Genomic DNA, 20,585 nt, shown 5'->3' on the forward strand with positions numbered 1-20,585 from the left:
ACATTTAGAGCACTAATAGCTTAACTTGACATTTATAAATAGTTAATAATTGTGTGATTTTTGCCATGCTCTGCCCTCACCTCCAAGCTTTTTCACTAACTCAACTACTGTCATTCAAGAAGTGTAAGGAAAATACATAGGACTGAGAATGATTCTGGACCTCGATTTGTTTCATGGGATAGCATGACCAAATAATTCATCATCAAGTAATCAAACTACTGGTGATGAGTTTCTGTTATCAGCAAAGTTGACCCTTATAAAAAATACAGCCTCTGGAACATACTGGAAAGCTATTCCAGGGTGTTAAAATCTCCCAGAATGTATATGCTTCTGATATAATTTTAATAAATTGAGGGTCACCTCTACATCAGGATGAGTCATCAAAGTAGTGTTTTGTGGAAAGTATATGACCAAAAAAGGACAGCTGAGAAAATATCAGCAGGTAGTGACCCACATGACTATTGTATTTTTCAGTTCTATAAAATCTTTACTTGATGAAAAATATAGGAAAGGAATACTCTTGCAGAAATCTTTAGCTGATTGTTTCTTTGCAATCAGGCCATTGACTTAGAAATGTGGCTAATAAAAGATATAGTTATATTCTTGTTTACTGATGATGACCAAAACATTTTCCCTGATAAAATTCAGCCTCAGAGGTTCTTTTCCAAGAAAATGTCTATTATAGATATGCTAAGATTATTACAAGACTCTTACTGGATCCTACCATATGGATAATTACATTTAACAATCCTTTGATTATCAATAATATGAAATGAAGTATAAGCAGGAATAAATAAGCTCACCAATAATGTATTTTAGGGTCATGGAGAATATTCTGGGATAAAGGGTACAAGTGAATGAGGGATCTACAGATTGAATTCTCCAGTTGCTCCTGGAGGCATTTGACATTATGTGGATTGTCCCAAAATGCTACCAGACCTAGAAGTTTAGGAAAAATCAAGGCAATGAAGAATGTATATTGTTCAGATTATGATATGAAGTGGGATGGGATGGGCACAGTTATTCCATCAATGCATATATCTTTATGGGCATTGCAGATGGACAATTAACTGGCCCCAACAGTAAATAAGAGAGAGACACAGGGAAATTTGGGAAATTGTGCAGGTAATTAACGATAAAAATATACTTCCTGACACAAAAACTCATCTTTTCATCACAAATTTCTCCTAGTGATGTTATGTAGATTTGAATTACTGAGCATAACAATTTTTGAAGAACCGAAATTACGAGTAACCCATATAACAATGGAAAGATTCATGTTTTGTATTTGTAACTTATAGAATATCATGAATGACGTCTTGCCAGAAGTAATGTGGATAGCATCATTACATGATGTGCACATGACCAAAATGTAGTTCACAGTCAGTCATACAGTAAAAATGAGGGAAAACAGAAGAATGGCAATTCATGAAACATTAAAAGACTACAGGAAAGGCTCCTACTCTGTTAGTTAGATGCCATGTTGGAGCCTTAGGGAAGGATGTGGAAAAGAAATGCATAGGATGTCAAGGCATGGATGGACTGCAATCTATAATAATATACTAATGATATTCCAAATCCTTAAAGATAACAAAATCCAAATATAATTCATTGTTCAAAGTTTTCAAAGTAGCAACTGATTGTTAAGATAGATGATCACATTTCGCTTTGGCTTCATTGCTATTTTATATGGTTTGGCTGACACACTGAAATGTTTTCTGTGTGTTCTAGAATTCTGATGCCTGTCAGAGTCATGTGTTGCCCAGAACATAAGAATCTGAATGAAGTCTCTTGGCAACAACTGAAGAAGAATAAGAAATGCAAATAATTTCTGAATGAATGCTGACCTTTCAGGACTTTGCCTGATTGCTTTCGTTTCAATGTATATTTTGGTAATTTCCCAGGCCTCATGCTACCAAAGACTGGCTAAGTGAAATCATTTACAATCTTCATTGCACAAACAGATGCCAGAGTTGCCAACTACAAAGTATATATGTGTCCAAGGAGATGTGTTTTCTGCTCCACAGACTCTGCTTCTAATTTGTGCTAAATCTCTAGGATGGTCAGGAGGATTAAGGCATATGTCTTATTTGTAGGTCAGTTATTAGAGAAGCAAATAATTAAAAACACCTGAGCAGGTATGCTACCATCTGGAAGGGAGTCAAAGGTCACATGCCTGAAAATTACTAGGCAGTACCTGAGGAAGAATAGCCCAGAGAAAATGATTTCCTATGTGCATCATAGAGAGGGCTTACTGAAAGAGTGGCAAGGAAAAGCAGCAGTGTATTATCTCTTCATAATGGGTTGGAAACGGAGATGGACATCTCCAAATAATAATTTTCATATAAGGTAAATTATCACTGTTCCACTTAATCTTCTACTGAATGCATTTTTTAATAATGATAGTAAGGAGAGCATCCTGGCAGATACTATAAGAGATATACATGGATAGAAAGATACATAGAGACAGAGAGAGATGGATAGCATTAAAAGATCTAGGGCTGGATGGGACCTTGGAAACTATCTAGACTAACCTTGTCATTTTGCAGTTAAGGAGACTATAATCCTGGGAGCTTAAGTGACTTACTAAGGTCACACAGGTAGCAAATATCAGATGTAAGATTAGAACCTAGATCTCTGACTCCAGATTCAGGGATGCTCCTGCTATATGTGTTTTTTCCATTTTATCATCTCTAACATGACCATTTTGTGTTAAATAAAAGAGGAAACCTGTAGTCAGTGCCAGCACACATTCTGACACATTCTCTGAGCCCATAGTAAGTGTTTGCCTTTCGTGGGTTTACTTGTGGCCTTGACTCCATGCCTGAATACTTTCCCTAGAAGCTGGGTGGCTTAGTACACAATGCTCCTATCTTTCTTTTGCTCCAGTCATTATGGCTATGCTCAGGCTCCAAGTTCCCTAAGTACTGCAGTGAGACTTACAAATTATCTGGTATCTCTTAGAAACACTCAAAAAAGTGTTAAATTGGTGACATGACATTCAAACCTTATTGCTTTAGTAAAGAGATTAAGATATTTTTAACCAATCTTTGTTCCTTGGTGCTTTAGGAGAGGTGATATAAGCCTCCTGCTTTGCCTGCTTACTCTTTAAAGTGTTTGGACAGCTCTGGACAGCTTGTCTTTCCTTAAGGGTCTTTTTTCACCATGACTTAAACCCAGTATTTTTTATCTTTTATCTCATGCATTTGATGTACTGAAGTTTATGGTGGAATTTGTATTTTTATTATAATAATAACTCAAAAGTTATCATTTAGTGGGGAGAAGAACATTATAAGCAGTAGAACAACTTGAGTTTTCACTTTACTATTGTTATGTTATAATAACTCCATGCCCACAGAATCAAAAGAAACTTCTTGCCAGCAATAAATTTGGAGTTAATCATGTATGAGAACTGATGTCCATGACCACATTGATTGTAAAACTGGTGTGTTGCTTAGGTAGGATTCTAATCTTCCTAATGGAAATACATGTGTATATGAAAATGTATATGTATGTGTGTGTGTGTGTGTGTATATATATATATATATGTACATGTATATACACATACACGTACATATATACACACTATATATACATATGTATATAAATAGACACCGTGGTACTTATTTATGCACATGCATGTGTTTAATTGCATAGGCTTAGGACAACAGGACTTACAGATTACTTCAGAGACCTATAGAATTTGGACTTTTTTCACAGCTTCCTAGCATTATCCCTGGAAAAACAATAGCTGAGGTATTTTCTGCATAGGGAATACTGTACACAATGAGGAAAGGTAGAGTCAAGGCTCCACAATGAGTCTAGCAGAAAAGATAGAGCATACTGAAGAGAAACTTAATAAGTACTCCAAGAAAGGGAGAATACATCCTTATATTATATATGTATGTGTGTATATACATATATATGTATGTACATGCATATATGTGTATATATGCATACATACATATAGACAGATATACATTTTTGTTTTAAATATAGTAGATATAATTTCTATAGAAATTAAGGTGTACAAAGAACTTTACAAACATCTCATTTTACCTTCTGAACAGTTTTGGGAAGAAGGTACTTCCATTTTACAGATGAAGAAACTGAGGTGGGCAAAGTTTAATTGATGTATAGAGGGCCACATAGTTAAAAATGACTGAGGCTGGATTTGAACTTTCTTCTGAATGCAAGACAACCACTATCCACTGTCCTCTAGTAGTCTTTTCTGTCTGTATAGGCATCTATCTGTCTGTCTGTCTATCCATCCATCCATCCATCCACTCATCCATCCATCGACCCACCCATCCATCCATCCATCTCTCTCTCTCTCTCTCTCTCTCTCTCTCTCTCTCTCTCTCTCTCTCTCTCTCTCTCTCTGTCTATCTATCTATCAGAATTTCAGGGAAAAGTTCTAGCAGCTGGGGGGATCAGGAAAGGAGTCAAAGACAGTGGCCTTTGAGCAGATCTGTGTAGGAAACTAAGAATTATAAGAGTCTGGAGTGAGGAGAAAGACAGTATTCTAAGTATGGTAGATAGTCTGAGCAAAGGCAAAGATATAAAAAATGTAGTATCATGTATGAGAAGCATCAAGAACATTTTGACTAGATCATAAAGGCTATAAGAAAGTAACATATACTAAGCTTATAAAGACAGTTTGGATCTGGTTTGTAAAAGGTTCTTGAATGCTAAACAGGAATTTGTATTTGAACTTAAAACTCATGTCAAGATATCACCTGTGATGTAATTTGTTCTCTTTGAAAATGAAGTATGAAAAACAATAGGGAGCAGCTGAAGGTTACTGACCAGAGGAATGTGGTCAGACCTGTGCTTTAGGAATAACACTTTGGTAGCTATGTAGACCCTACAAGTTTAATTACATATTACTTCAACCTGATGTTAGTATTGTTGCTTAGTTGTTCCAGTCATGTATGACTCTATGACCCCATTTGGAGCTTTCTTGGTAAAGATATTGAAGTGGTGAGGCGGAGCCAAGATGGAGGAGTAGAAAGACGCACATATACATAGCTCCAAACCCACAACCCACAGAACGGCTAGAGGGGACCAACTCACGGTGAATTCTGCACCCAGAGGCCATGGAATATTGGAGCGAGGGAGATTTCTGTTCCGGGGAGACCTGCAAACCGCTCGCGAAGGGTCCTTCGCGGTGTGGACTGGGGGCCAGGACTGGGAGCTGAGTGCAGCCCTTCAGCGGCTGCGACACCGTGAGAAAAAGATGCAAGCAGGCTACAGAGACGGGATATCCTGCGGCCACGAGGGTCCCTCCACCCACAGAGGGACCTGCAAACCTCTCGCAAAAGGTCCATCACGCTGCAGACGCGGAGCCCAGCCCAGACCTGCAGCGGCCGGCCGGGGCTCCGAGAGGTACAGATCCGAGCAGGCTTCAGGGACCGGATCTCCAGCGGCAGCACAAGCCCCCCAACCCACAGGTGACGAGAGTCGGTGAGAGAGTCTCTTTGGCGGGTCGAGAGGGGAGTGGGGTGCCCCCATGTCTCGGGCCCCCCTGGGAGATAGAAGCTGAGAGGCGGCTGCAGACAGGGGCTCCCCAAGTGGGCGGGAGCCTGGATCCACTGTGGAAGGTCTGTGCATAAACCCCCTGAGGGAACTGTGCCTGAGAGGCAGCCCTGCCCCTACCTGACCATCTGAACTTAATTCTCACACTGAATAGCAGCCCTGCCCCCGCCAAAAGCCCTAAGGCAGGAAGCAGCATTTGAATCTCAGTCCCCAAACGCTGGCTGGGAGGATCAGGAGGTGAGGTGGGAGTGAGGAGAATATTCAGAGGTCAAGCCACTGGCTGGGGAGAATGCCCAGAAAAGGGAAAAGAAATAAAACTATTGAATGGTACTTTCTCGGAGAAAAGACACTTCCTCCCTTCCTTTCTGATGAGGAAGAACAATGCTTACCATCAGGCAAAGACACAGAAATCAAGGATTCTGTGCCCCAGCCCACCCAATGGGCTCGGGCCATGGAAGAGCTCAAAAAGAATTTTGAAAATCAAGTTAGAGAGGTGGAGGAAAAACTGGGAAGAGAAATGAGAGGGATGAAAGAGAACCATGAAAAGCAGATCAGCTCCCTGCTAAAGGAGAACCAAAAAAATGTTGAAGAAATTAACACCTTGAAAACTAGCCTAACTCAAAGAGGTTCAAAAAGCCAATGAGGAGAAGAATGCTTTCAAAAGCAGAATTAGCCAAATGGAAAAGGAGATTCAAAAGCTCACTGAAGAAAATAGATCTTTCAAAACTGGAATGGCACAGATGGATGCTAAGGACTTTATGAGAAAGACAGATATCACAGAACATAGCGAGAAGATTCGAAAAATGGAAGATAATGTGAAATATCTTATTGGAAAAACAACTGACCTGGAAAATAGAATCAGGAGAGACAATGTAAAAATTCTGGGACTACCTGAAAACCATGATCAAAAGAAGAGCCTAGACATCATCTTCCATGAAATTATCAAGGAAAACTGCCTTGAGATTCTAGAACCAGAGGGCAAAATAAATATTCAAGGAATCCGCAGAACACTGCATGAAAGAGATCCAAAAAGAGAAACTCCTAGGAACATTGTGGCCAAATTCCAGAATTCCCAGGTGAAAGAGAAAATATTGCAAGCAGCTAGAAAGAAACAATTCAAGTATTGTGGAAATACAATCAGGATAACACAAGATCTAACACCCTCTACATTAAGGGATCGAAGAGAATGGAATAGGATATTCCAGAAGTCAAAGGAACTAGGACTAAAACCAAGAATCACCTACCCAGAAACACTGAGTATAATACTTCAGGAGAAAAAATGGTCTTTCAATGAAATAGAGGATTTTCAAATTTTCTTGATGAAAAGACCAGAGCTGAAAAGAAAATTTGACTTTCTAACACAAGAATGAAGAGAACCATGAAAAGGTGAACAGCAAAGAGAAGTCATAAGGGACTTACTAAAGTTGAACTGTTTACATTCCTACATGGAAAGACAACATTTGTAACTCTTGAAACATTTCAGTATCTGGGTACTGGGTGGGAGTACATACACACACATGCACACATGCACACATACGTAGAGACAGAGTGCACAGAGTGAATTGAAGAGGATGGGATCATATCTTTAAAAAAAATGAAATCAAGCAGTGAGAGAGAAATATTGGGAGGAGAAAGGGAGAAGTTATATGGGGCAAATTATCTCTCATAAAAGAGGCAAGCAAAAGTCTTATTAGCGGAGGGATAAAGAGGGGAGGCAAGAGAAAAACATGAGGTCTACTCTCATCACATTCCACGAAAGGAAAGAATAAAATGCACACTCATTTTGATAGGAAAACCTATCTCATAATACAGGAGAGTGGGGGACAGGGGCACAAGCAGGGTGGGGGGGAGGATGGAGGGGAGGGCATGAGGAGGAGAATGCAATCCGAGGTCGACACTCATGGGGAGGGAAAGGATCATAAGAGAATAGAAGTAATGGGGGACAGGATAGGATGGAGGGAAATATAGTTAGTCCTATACAACACAACTAGTATGGAAATCATTTGCAAAACTACACAGATTTGGCCTATATTGAATTGCTTGTCTTCCAAGGGGAAGGGGTAGAGAGGGAGGGAGCTAAAGAAGTTGGAACTCGAGTGTTGGGATCAAATGTAAGTTCTTACCACTGGGAAATAAGAAATACAGGTTAAGGGGTCAAGAAAGCTATCTCGCCCTACAGGACAAAAGAGAAGACAGAGATAAGGGCAAGGAGGGAGGATAGAGGAGAGAGCAGAGTGGTCACAGGGGCAACTAGAATGCTTGGGTTTGGGGGGGGGAGGGGATAAAAGGGGAAAAAATTTGTAACCCAAAATTTTGTGAAAATAAATGTTAAAAGTTAAATAAAAAAAAAAAAGATATTGAAGTGGTTAGCCACTTCTTTCTCCAGCTCATTTCAAAGATGAGGAAATTGAGACATAATAAATAACATAAGTTTCCCAGGGTCACACAGCTAGTAAGTGTGTGAGGCTAGATTTGAACTCAGGAAGAGGAGGTGGGCATTCTATCCACTGTGCCACCTAGCCCAAACTGGTGTTAGCAGCTACATATGTGTATGTGTTATGTGTAAACAGTATTATTACAGTAGTATTTAATTTATATATAGCTCACAATTATAAAACTCACATTTATCAGTCATCAATAATTTCTCCTGCAACAGCTTCATGAGGTTGACAACGAATGTGATACAATCCTCGTTTTATAGATAAGGCAATCTGAGCTTTTGGTAGTCAAATGGTTTGCATGCCACCTGCCATTCAACTAACATTGATTAAGCATCTACTATGAGCCAAGAACTGTGGTTAGGAGCTGAGCATATAAATATAAATTGAACCAGTCCTGGCCACTAGGGAACTTTTACTCTATTATTAGTACAATATGTTTACAAGTGAATAAATCAAACACATATGACATAGTTACATGGAGCAAGGGGAGGGGGCAGAACTAAAACATTGGGGAACACAAATGGAGCCGAGGAGACAGCACGTGAAATGAACCTTGACACTTTCTAGGAATTCTAAGTGCAAGTCAGGAGAGAGAGTCGTGTAGACATGGGATCCTAAACATGGAGTCAGAGTGTAAAGTAGATGAAGGAGAAGAATGTAAAATATGTCTAGAAAAAGAGACTGGAGCTATTTTGGAAGGGCTTTAAATGTCAAAAAGAATTTGTATTTTATCCTAAAGGCAACAGGAAGCCCAGGAAGCTTCTTTAACAAGAGTAGTATGGTCAGACCTCCACTTGAGGAATGTTGATTTGGTAGCAGCCAAGTGAAGGATGGATTGGAGAAGCCAGAGAAGGAATGCAAAATGGAGGAGAGATGATAGCTTGAGGAAATGCTAAGGTTTATTAAGGGCAGAAGTGGGGACCTCAGCTCAAGCTGATTGATTCAACTTTCACTTCACTTTAGCCATGCGCAGATAGTCACTCAAAATACATATTTTGTAATTTACATTCATGACATTCTTGGGAGAGTGAAGCAATAATATTCCTATTTTGTTAACCAGGAAGGGATAAAACAGAGAAGTTAAATGACTTATATAGGGTCACTTGAATAAGTGAATTGGAGGCAGGTGTATTGTACAACTTAATGCAATGTCTATGGGTGGTATTTTTTTCTTTACCTTGGTCAAATAAAAGAGGGAAAATTGCTAATCAGTTCTACAAGAAGACACAGAATCACAAAATACCTAAGTAAATATTATTGATTTAGGGAAAAGAATAAGAATCCATCTTATCCAATAATGATTGCACAGGTCAATGATCATGATATTTACCTTTCACTTTGGTCTTTACCTCTAATATGAATGCTTAAAGAGGAAGCATGAAAAGGCTCCTACTGGAATTTTTATTACTAGCTTGATTAGGTAAGAAAGAGAAAACAGTATACAGGGCTAATTTTCACGTTAACATATTGCTGGACTTGGAGTCAGAAAGTCTGGCATTCTAATCTTTCTTCAGACACATACTAGTTGTGTCATTCTGGATAAATCACTTAACCTTTCAGATTCTGCCTCCTCATCTATAAAACAGGGGTAATAGTAACACCTATTTCCTAGAGTTTTTGTGAGAATCAAAATTAAGTAATATACATAAATCACTTTGAAAACCTTAAAGCAAGATATAAATGCTATCTACCAATATTTCCAAAATTAAAAAGGAAGAGTATAATTATATATGAATTTTTCTATATAGGAAAGGATATCATCATCATCATCATCATCATCATCATCATCAAGATAATAATGATAGGTAGATATGGCACTTTAAGTTTTGCAAACACCTTAAAAATATTATTTTTATCTTCATAACATGAGACATAGGTGTTATTACTGTCCCCACTTTATAAAGAAACAGACAGAAAGAGGTTCAATGACTTTCCTAAGGTCACAGTTAGTAATGGCTAGACTTGAACTCGGGTCTTCCTGACTCCAAGCTTAGTGCTCTACCTGTCTCAAGAGGACTTCTCTAAACACTTTGGGGACAGCCTTTTCCCCTAACTTTCAGACTGAGTGTTTAGTCTGCAAAACTAAACCTATGTAATACTTGGAGGCAGCTGTTTTAGATGACCTCTAACGTCCTTTCTAGATGTATTCCTAGACTCATAGCATTTTCAAAAGTAAACCCTCCAGTGAGGAGCAAGGTAAGCAGGGGTGGGGTGATTCTATGGGGCTTTTCTATATGGATTTGTTGTATACTTTCTGAAGAGACAAATTTTGAAACTGAAATTATTCCGACTATGAGGGGAGGGAACAAAATTTAATAGACCATGTAAAATCAGAAAAAGAAGGAAAAATATGCTATTAGGACAGCAATAGAAATGTATCATGTCTTAACAACTATGTGTTTTCTCTATGTCTCCTCTGATGAAAACAAAACAAAATAAAACCTTTTGCCTTTCTTTGGTCAGAGGTTTGTTAAAATGAGAAAATATACTATCTCCCCTTTTGACTGCTACCCCACTGACTTTTAAATACATACATACACACATATAAACATATATGTATGCATATATGTATACACCTGTTATTTATTGCCTTAGGAATTGAAAAAAAAATTCACATTTAATTTTATCGTATTCCCTTTACCTTTAAAATGACAAGTGTTTTATTTACAACTGAGTTCTTCTTTGTCCCCTTTCAGGTATTTAAAATGCATTAATAACCTTTTTTCCATGTAATGGACTTCTTTGGCAGTCTGTTGAATCCTATGGGACCCCACCTGAGGATTCCAATTTTTTTCAAGTTCATAAAAGATTAACATGAATGATAAATCTGAGTTAGAGGTTAGTAAAAATAAAGTTGTAATTTTTTTTCTTGTTTAAGTTCATGAACCCTTTGAAATTTGATCTTAACCACAGTTTAAGCATGCTTGGCTTAAGATGATGATGTGAATTTCATGTCTTTTATTTCCATCTTATTAGACATTCCTGGTTGAATTTGTAGTAGTCTGAGTAGGTCAAAAAATACTATCAATAATAATTTGCTCATGAGAAGTAGTGTAAAATACAGCCAAAGCCCCCATATGACCAAAAAAAGAGGTGGATGCGAATGGTCAATAGCAGACAGGGAGCTTGCATGTCGAACAAATTATACATGTGTGTAAGTGTGCGTATACTAAACAAAGCATACAAAGAAATGCTTTCAGGGCACTGCGTAGATATAAGAATGTTCTACAGTAACATAAATAGGAACTGTACAGAGTAAAAATGGATGAAACGGTTCAGAAAGACCATTTCTTAGATTTAACAGTAGTCTGGGAATTGTATCAGTAAAGGGAGTATATGTGCCACTGGCATAATGGTCAGTCGGTCAATTAGCATTTATTAAACCTCTACTATTTTTTTCAGGCAATGTGCTACTGTTGGGGGTAGAAAGAAAGAAGGAAACAGTCTCTACTTTTAAGAAGCTGACATTATAATAATAGAGGAGATAACGTAAATATGTTCAAATGAATATATATATATATATATGAGATAAATTTGGGAGAGTCTCAGAAGCAAGGGACTGAGATTAAGGAAAAGTTTCTTGCAGAAGGACTCTTAAGCAGAGATCTGAACAAATCCAGGGAAGCTAGGAGGCAGAAGAAAGTTTCAGGCATAGGAGATAATACAGGAAATTGAACATATTTTGGAAATAAAGTGTTCTGTGTGAGGAACATCAAGAAAGCAAGTGCCACCAAACTGCGGAGTAAATGGAGGGAAGCAACATATAAGAAGATTGAAAAGGCAGGAAGGGGCCCCCAGTTAGGAAAGGCATTGAAAATAAGTCTAGGAGGCAGAGCCAAGATGGCGGAGTAGAAAAGCACTCGGCTGAGCTCTCCCAGATTATCCTCCAAACAACTCTGAAGTAGCACATCAAATCAAATTCTTCAGTAGCAGAAACAACAAAAGGTCAAGTTAAAACAATTTTCTGGCCTAAAACAACTTAGAAAGTCAGCAGGAAAGGTTTGTCTTGGGCAAGTGGCCCAGGAGCTAAGTTCAGGCCTTGCCTTGGGCATGGTTGCATTGGTTGAAAGCTCTTAGTCCATGACAATGATGGAAGTGATGGGTACACAACTGGTCAAAGGAGATGCAGGGGACCCTTTGCTGGCACTGAGTTTAGGACTTTGTTACATTGCCCATATATAATTCTAGGTTACAGTCCCAGGGCCAAAAGGAGCTACAGGACTTGTGACCACAGTGGAGCAGAGGCCTAGGCTGTGGTTGTAGGGCTAAGAGGATCGCTTGTGGTCAGTCATGGGGAGGAGGGACCCTGGTCTCAATTTCAAGACTGAGGTAAGCATTAGCAATTGAAACTCCAGGTGAGTAGATGCTAAAGGCTTATAGTGGCACAATGGATAGAGTGCTGGACTTGGAGTCACAAAGACCTAAGTTCAAATCGAGCCTCAGACACTTACTAGCACAGTGATTCTGGGCAAATAATTTAATTTCTATTTTCCGCAGTTTCCTCAACAGGGGGATAATGGGAATAATAATGGCACCTACTTCACAGGATTGCTGTGAGAACCAAATTAGATAATATTTGTTAAAGCACTTAGCAAAATTCCTGGCACACATTAGATGCTTATTTCCTTCCTTTCACCATCCCACTCACCCAGGAATGCAACCTAGGTGTCATCTTAAACACCCTCCTCTCTTTCCTACTGTCCCATATCCAATCAGTTTTCAAATATAGTCTTTTTTATTCTCAAAACATCTTTTTTTATAAGATCCTTTCTCTCCTCTGATATGGCAACCAACCTGGTACAGATCCATATCACCTCACACCTGGACTACTGAAATAACCTGCTGATGAGTCTCCAAGCCTCTAGTCTCTCCTCACCCCAATATGTCCTCTAGGAGGATGGTAATATCCCTAACCACTATGGGGAAATTAGTAAGAGTGGAGAGTTTGGGGGTAGAAGGGATAAAGAATTTAGTTTTGGACATGTTAAGTTTAACATTTCTAAAAGACAACTAATTCAAGATATGCAAAAGGCATTTGGACCTATGAGACTGTAGTCATCAGAGATTAGTCATCTGAGAGGCATATGTATAGAGATAATAGCTGAACCTGTGAAAGTTGATGAGATGAACAAGGGAAAGTGTGTGGAAGGGAGAAGAGAAAACTACCCAGGATAAAGCCTGGGGGTGGGGGAAGAAGGATGAAGGGGGTTAGATCTGGCAGGTATGATACCGATGAAAGTCAAGCAAAGGAGACATAAGTAGAAGTCAGACATTTAGGAAAAGAATGAGGTCAGTGCAGTGTCACAAAAATCTAGTTAAAAGAGAGTGTCAAGGTCAAAAGAACAATCAACAGCGTGAAATGCTACCTAGTGGTCAACAAGGATGAAGACTGAGACTAGAGCAACAGATCTCATCAGAGATCGTGGGTAACTTTACAGAGAGGGCAGCTCCAATTTAATGATGAAGTCAGAACCATATTGCAAAGAGTTAATTAGATAGTGAAAGGAAAGGAAATGGAGGTCCTAATTGTAAGCCACCTCTTCAAAGATTTTTGCCACAAAACAGAGAAGGGATATAGGATGATAAGCAGAGGGGATGGATAGATCAAGTGAGGATTTTTTGAGGTTAGTGATAAAGTAGGGATGATAAAGAAGACAGTTTACTGGAGAACATGGGATCATTTGTGCATGAAAAAGAAACACTTTATGTAAAACAGAGGAAAAAAGTGATAGAAGGATGGGCACTTGATTTTTCAGTGAAATAGGAGGCAAGGTTCTCAGCTGAAAGGGGAGGGGTGGGGAATGCTATGGAAAGTTTGAGAACAGATGAAAAGGTTGGGAAAAGCTGTTGTGTTGTGTCCTAGTGAATCAATTAGGGGAAGGTCTAAAAGGATTGATGGTCTTGCCATAGTGAAGGCCCAGTTGAAATTAGGTAATGTAAATTTACAGTGGATCTAGGTATTACACATTGATTTTTTTTCTAGCTTTATTTAACAATAAGTTATCAAGAGTGAAGGCAGTAGATGATGAGAGTAATCTAAAGCTAGAATTTAGAAGGGCAAAATCTTCAATAGGACCAATGGGTAAAGGACTCTAGAGAAAAGGAAAGTGTGGAGTTGAAATGATTTACCCTACAGGTCAAAATGAAGAAGGAAATATGGTGCAGCCAGTGCAAGAGTAATAGCCTCGGAAAGAACTAAAGGGTTGAGGGTTTGGAAGTTATGGTGAGAATGAAGAATAGGACTTAAGAGTAACAAAGTAGAGAGAGAGCGACATGGTATAACAACAGATTGTGATCAGAGAAAAGAATTTCAGAGTTGATAAGCATGAGTGTTGAATATTTGTGAATGCCTGGAAAATCAAGGAACCATATCACTGTCTCTGTCTCTATGAGTAGTTGGGGAGGGGGGAAAACAAGAAGTTGAAGAACTGGGAAGTTTGAGAATGTCAGAAGAAGACAGTTAGGTAGTGCAGTGGATAGAGAGCGGGGCCTGCAGTCAGGAAGACTCATCTTCTCAAATTCAAATTTGGGCTCAGACACTTCCTGGCTGTCTGATGCTGGGCAAATCACTTAACCCTATTTGCATCAGTTTCCTCATCTACAAAACAAGTTGCAAAAGAAAATGACAAGGTGTTCCAGGATCTTTGCCAAGATAACCGCATGAAAAGTCAGACATGACTGAAAATGACTGAACATCAACAAATGTTAAAGTTCCCTAATAATTAGGGAGTGGTTAGGGAGGACACTGAGCTGGTCACTGAACTGGTTGAGAAAAGGAGAGTACCCTGGAGCTCTTTAAACAATAGCTAAAGAATAAGAAATATGGATTGAAAGAACCTCAATAAAAAGGTGACTGAGTACTGGTGGTAGAGGAGAAGCCTGAAAATGGCAACAGAGAGGCCACTTTGTAACTTTGGACAAGTCACTTAACATGTTGGAGGCTCAGTTTCCTTATATGTAAAATGATAGCATTGGTCCTTTTTGGCTTCTATGACCCTATTCAGATAAGGTTGCCAAGTTTCAAAGTATTAAAATAATGACTTCTTAAATATTTCAATGGATTTGTTATCTCATTATTATAAACATTTTACATACACTATCAGTTCCCTGACAATACATCTTAAATTGCCTTTCTCTCTTCGGTCCTACTGGTCAGGAAGATGGGTTGTCTTTCAGGACCCTGTGGACTTGATTCACATTCTTGTGTGTTTGCTTCTGTAAGTCTTTGGGCTGAGAGTGATTTTCTTGCTTCTAATATCACCTTAGAAGTGAAGCAAGAATAGATCATGGATCATCTTGACAAGTGTCTCCCTGCTGTAGAAAGTGCATGACTCCAGAGAAGCAGAGGAGGCAACAGGAAGATACAGAGTGCACTTTTTTCTCCCTTTTTAGTCTGTAGTGGGAGCAGATATACTGTGCTAAATATATCATTAGAAAAGCCCTTTTCATGGTAATTCTGACCTGACCAGAACCAGCGACTGATATCTCATGAGAGAGTCGATGAGATTTTCAGCTGAAAATTACATTACACAGAGTCACTGAAGGTCAGCAATGAATGTGTGTGTTGTTACTGTTTTTATATAAACTGAAATTTTAAATACTTTGAGGTGCACCAATAGTCTATATCAAGGTTGAGGTCAAAACACTGACTGAAATAAGACACTGCAGATTTGTGAATAGGATTTTTATGCCCTAGGCAAGTATAACAAACTATATGTCCAGGACAAGTGGCATGAAAGACACCGGCAATTAGGAGGGAAGAATTGGGACACTTCCCCATGGTAGGAACTCCATGAGGACACTTAAAAATGTAGGAAGAGGAGGAGTACATACACCCAAGGCCATCACCTGATACCTTATTTTTTCACTAATTATTCTTGCTAATTCAGTGTTGTTCTATTTTTTGTCCTGTAATGCTAAGGGATTCCAAGGGGTTATTAGCCCTCTATAAATTATGTGCCCTCTAAATTTGGCCTAATGAGGAACCCTGGGGAAGAGGCTCAGTTGCCTTCCCCTCTTATAGCTTGAATTTAAAGTAACTCCCACACGTTTGCCTAATGAATGCTTTCTCTCCTATCCCAATTTAGACAACTTAACAAACAACAAGAAAAGCCATACATCTAGCAGCTCAGATATATAGGCCTAGAATAAGAAATGATTTCAATTCTTGATTGCATTGCTTTGCTGAATCTTTTGAGGATGCTTTTGTATCACCCATTCACTCTGCAGTGTGCTTCAAGGACACCACCTTTGCTTTCCTGAAGATCCAAATCACTCTTAAAGTTGAAAGAAAATTACTCCTTAAAAGTCCCATCTCTCTGTAGCACTTGTGAAATTCAGGTCCTCCTTATTTTTCATCAGTCTTGATGACTCATGCACCTAGTACTGTCTGTAACAATACAGTCACCATTTTATAGCAGTGCTATCCATTATGTGAAATCCTGTTTGATAAAAGAAATAAACCTGTTCAAGGAATAGATTTACTGTATACCAGGGCCATGAATTAAGAGTTTTCCAAACTCTCCAGCAAGTTCTATATTTTTTATCTATGTAGCCCACCTCTTAGTGATATAAATTATCACTTACCACCATCATACCATCCCAGTCCCATATACATTCATTCAGAGTAAATTCAAGGATTAAATCTATTTTTATACATGATGTATAAGTTAAGGGAGATTTTAAGAGAAATGCCTATTTTCCATTTTAATTTTCAGGATGAATATAATAATTTCCTAAAAGAAATCTAATTTTTATAAAGTAAATGAGAATTCTAGAATATAGTCATATTATAGAGGAAGATTTTTAAAATTAAGACAGTTCTTACAGGTAAATACTATTCTTTTACCCTTCACCAAAGTGAAACATAACATTGAAATTTAGGGAAATTTTCAAAGATCCCATAATATATATCCTTCTTCACCTTGAATCATGTAGAATGGACTCTTCCCTCCCTAGGTATCACATTGCTTTCCTTCAGAGGCCATGCCTGGTGGTGGGACTGCATCTCTATTTCTGCAAAGCATTTGACTCAATCTGTCTTGTTTTCCTTATGGAGAAGATGGAGAATTGTGCTCTGTATCAGTGGTGTTCTAATGGTAATTTAAAAGGGAAGATCTTTCCCATTCATTAATAGGCCCATATGACCTGCTTAAATCACATGGAAACCTAAGTCACATGTGGCGGGAGAAGCTTGCTGAACTAGTGGAACAGGAAGGGTGGAGCAGAACTGGGAGCAAGTTGGTGAGAGCAGTTGGAGGAGAGAGGATGCAGGCAGGCAGGCATAGCTAGGCTCCATTTGCTTTTGGGAAAGTCCCAGCAGTGGGGGCAAGGCAGGCGAATGGTTTTGTCTCCTGCTGTGCTAATATGTGTTGCCTTGTTGTTTACTATGATGGATTTGGCTTTCCAGTGTTGAGATTTGGCTTTCTAGTATCTGAATAAATATTTTTCTTCTAACTTCTATATGGAGAGTGTTATACTTTGTGATTCAAAATTATGCTGGCATATTCAGTCACCCTCAGGTTTATCAATATTGCCTGGATGATACAGGTGTCAAACTAAAAGGGGAATGGGAGCCACTCATTCATATGCAAGGATTCCTATGGGCTGGAAATTAACTTAGTTTTAAAATTGATGTTATCTATATTTTATTGAACTTTTATTCATTTTGATAAATATTTTCAATTATATTTTAATCTGGTTTGAGCCACAGAGGGAACATTGGTGCCCATAGACAGTGTGTTTCACATCTCTGGTCAGGATAACCAACGATATAGGGAAACATTCAGAACTAATTGAGTAGAGCAAAAGAATCATCCTTAAAAGGTCAATACCGATTTGGAAGAAGGTCACTATTAAAATGTTGCCTAGATCTATCCTGGGTTCTAGGATATTTGACATTTTTGTCAAAACTTGGATGAATTCATAGATGAGTATTAATCAGACACATCGACAATGTGAGGCAGGATGCAAGATTTAAAATGTTTGAACATGTGACATCCAGGCCACCTGTTCCCCGCCCCTGGCAGAACAATGTGCCAGATTCTAATAAGATGGAATTGAGCAATAATACACATTTGCTTACATATTGTTTCCCCCTTTAAAATGTGCCTTTCTTTGCACTCCCAACACTTAGTAAAGTGACTGGCACAGAGTAAGTGTTTAGTAAATGCTTACTGAATGGTGCTTAGTTGATAAAGATAAAATGAAGGAACTTGATGTGGAAAAGAAGATGTGATATGATAGCTCTTTTCATTTTTGCTGTTATATGAATGGTTAGATTTGTTCTTGATTTCAGAGGACCTATGAGAAAAATGGAAAAATATTCCAGGGAGACAAAGTTTGGGCTTAATACAAATGAAAAAATTTCTAACAATTAGTGCTGTCTAACTAAAATGTGTTGCCTTATTAGGTCGTGTGTTCCTGTTATCTGAGATCTTCAAGTACAGTATAGGTTTAATTGAATAATATAGGGGAATGTTGCACAAAGGATTCTTTCAGGATGGGTTTAGAGTCAATGCCCTCTAAAGTACCTTCCATCTCTGAGATGCTGTTAACTATTTTAAAGTTTAAATTTGCTGAACAACACTATAGATTGTAGCACTCCTCTGTGGTCTGGCTTCCAACCTCAACTGGAAACTTACTCAGCTAAAACTGTTCTCTCTAAAGTTAACAACAATTTCTCGATTGCCAAAACTGACAGCCTTTTCTCAGTCTTCACCCTTTTCAACATTTCTTCCATATTAGACAACATTGATGATTTCCTCCTAGGTATGTACTTCTTTTTCCCGGTTCTCCTCCTACCTGAGTGAACACTCCTTCTCCGTTCCCTTTGCTGACTCATCAGGCACATGAACTCTAAGTGTAGGTGTTCCTCAAACTATCCTTAGCTTTCTTCTATTCTGTCTCTAAACCATTTCCCTTGGTGATCTCATTAGCTCCCTTGGGTTTAATTATCACCTCTATTAAGATATTGAAATGATCAGATGACTGCCATCTGGTGTGTTGTAGGTATACACACATTACACATGTATATTACACACATACATACACACATTCTAAAAGAATATGTATGCCTTTGACAGAACTTACCTCCACAACATGCCTCATAGTTTACCCTTTCTCACTATTCACCAGTTAAGGCCCTCAACATCTTTCAACAATTGTAATCTGTCTCCCTGACTCAAGTTTTTTCTGACTCAAATACATTCTCATACAGCTGTCAAAATGATTTTGCTTATGGGCCAATCTGATCATGTCACTTCCCTACTTAATAAATGTCAGTGGCTCTCTGTTGTCTCTATTATAAAATATAAACTTCTGTGTTTGACATTTAAAACAATTCACACTCTGGCCCTAAACTTTCTTACCTGCCTCATTATACATTATTCTCCTTCCTATAATCTATGGTACAGGAAAACTTCCCTTCTTTCTGTTACACACATACACACAGCACTCCATTATTTTTTTTTTTGCCTTTGTCCTGGTCATTCCTCATGTATAGAATACACTTCCTCCTCACCTCCACCTCATAGCATTTTCTCCTTCAAGATAAATCTCAAGAACCATCTTTTACCTAAAACCTTTTCTAATCATCCCCAAGCACTAGCACTTCTTTCTGTAGTTACTTCTATTTGTATTTCTTCTGTATATCTTTTTTTCTACTTATAATTAATTATGTATGTGTTGTCTCTCTGGATAGAATATAAGCTAATACTAAAAATGGGGAGTCTATAAAATAAAGGATAGAATAGACTTGGAGGCAAGATATTCAAATGCTACCTCAAACTATAAAATTTGCTTTTAAACTCTGTGCCTCAATTTCCCCATTTGTCATTTGCAAAATGGAAGGATTGGACTCATAAATCTCTGAGGTTCCTTCTAACTCTATTATCCTATGATACTTTATTTTTGTGTAGAGAATCCTCAGAACCTAGGCCAGGAGCTTGATATAGCAAGACCTTAATACATGGTTGTTGATTGATTGACTGCTATCAGGAGTTGCTGAGACAGTACAAGCACTCTCTCCTGCCCTAGATTATCACATTGCTTCAAGCATGTACATGGAGTTGCTACTTTTTTGTTTCCCTGTTCTATGCTATACTCTACCACTTCTGTAACTGCCAGTTTGTGATGCTTCTAACTGGCTGGCTTATTTAATACACAACTGTTCTCTGTCTCTCTTTTATTTAATTTTCAGGACAGGGGTTGAAGATGACTGTACCTCCCTTGCAGAGTAAAAGGCATGAGCTTTGTGGCAGTTACTTGCTTCTAAGAGACTTTTGCTTACTTCCAGGCACATAGCTACACAGCAGATGCTTAAGGGATATCTAGCAGTGGCTTATTCTTGCATAACAAGACATGGAAGAGACAAAAAGGTGTCAAATGAAGGAGGAATAATAACTTAACTAACTGCATCCTATGCCACATCAAAAACAATCACGTCTTTTCTGTGCCTATTCTTTTCCTCTTACATCTTCTATCCAGAGGAAGAATTTGCTATCATTTTAAGTTGAGCATTGTATAGAGAGGGTTCAGTCATCCTGTGTTAGATGTTGACTCCCACATACTTAGATCTACCTTGTTTTCCTTTTCCTCTGCTTTATT

The sequence above is a fragment of the Notamacropus eugenii genome, chromosome 1, assembly GCF_028372415.1.
Source record: "Notamacropus eugenii isolate mMacEug1 chromosome 1, mMacEug1.pri_v2, whole genome shotgun sequence".
In the NCBI taxonomy this organism is placed as follows: Eukaryota; Metazoa; Chordata; class Mammalia; order Diprotodontia; family Macropodidae; genus Notamacropus; species Notamacropus eugenii.